General features: G+C 44.4%; 1 non-coding gene across 1 annotated transcript; it reads right to left on the reverse strand.

The window, feature by feature from the left end:
* Positions 1-621: 621 nt before the first annotated feature.
* On the reverse strand, positions 622-727 carry LOC145633583 (small nucleolar RNA R71). Its single transcript, XR_014112893.1, has one exon. It is a non-coding gene; the product is annotated as a small nucleolar RNA R71 (small nucleolar RNA).
* Positions 728-1,109: the final 382 nt, after the last annotated feature.

Consider the following 1,109-nt stretch of genomic DNA (forward strand, 5'->3'; position numbering starts at 1 on the left):
GAACCCGCTCAAGATCTTTGATTCCCATCGATCCAGAGCTAGAGAGGTCTTTGTCCCTACTTCGAAGAGAAGCAAGAGCAAGGAGTAGAAATTCCCTCACTCCAACGAGAGGAGTAAGAGAATTAGAAGATACTCCACCCTCTTCACCCTCAGCTGAAGAATTAGATATCCCTAAATCATCTTCGAGTTCAGAAATCAACCCTTTCTCAACCTATAAGTTTGAGAGTAAAGAAGGTTCTAAAATGGGAGAGAATACGCCTTTGAGTCGTCTTGGGCCCCCCGAAGCTTTTAGAGCGCAAAGTGGGATCCTAACTCCTACTACTTAAGCCAACAATTTCGAGATCAAGCCTAATTTGATTGCCTTGATTGAGAGGAAACAATTCTCGGGTGGAAAGTTTGAGAGTCCTCATGAGCACCTAAAAGAGTTTGAGAAATATTGTGACACAATAAAGGCCAATGGAGTGGCTCAAGAATATATTCGCCTCAAAATGTTTCCATTTTCGCTAATTGGGAGAGGTCTAGAATGGCTAGAGAAGGAGGTGCCCCCTAATTCTCTCACGACATGGGACCAAGTGACTACGGCTTTCTTGAGGAGGTTTTATAACCATGGGAAGACCGCCGAGGCTCGGTCTTTGATTCAAGGTTTTCGCCAAAAGAGTGGTGAGTCTCTAAGTGCGGCATGGGAACGATACAAAGAGTTTCAACGTCAATTCCCACACTATGGGATACCCAAGTATCAACTCATTCACACTTTCTATGGAGGTCTCACACCTCAAGGAAGAAAAAGCCTAGACGCCGCGACCGGTGGTCCAATCATCAACAAAGGAGAGCATGAAGTGGAGTGTATTATAGAGGAAGCTGCAAAGCACTATGATGATTGGTTCGAAGGAGAAAGGGATGCTACTTCTAGCAAGGGTGTTTATGCATTAAAGCAAGCCAACGCAATCAACAACCTTTCTACCTAATTCTCCAAAATGACCAAGAAAATGGATGAATTAATGAAATAAAGGTCGAACCCTCATGGTAATACCTCCCCTTCAACCAAGGGAGGCAATGGTTTGGATACTTCCTCCCCCTCTTCTTACAATACAATGCCCCAAGGATGCATG

Source organism: Chenopodium album, chromosome 5 (genome assembly GCF_948465745.1).
Source record: "Chenopodium album chromosome 5, dcCheAlbu1.1, whole genome shotgun sequence".
NCBI lineage: Eukaryota > Viridiplantae > Streptophyta > Magnoliopsida > Caryophyllales > Amaranthaceae > Chenopodium > Chenopodium album.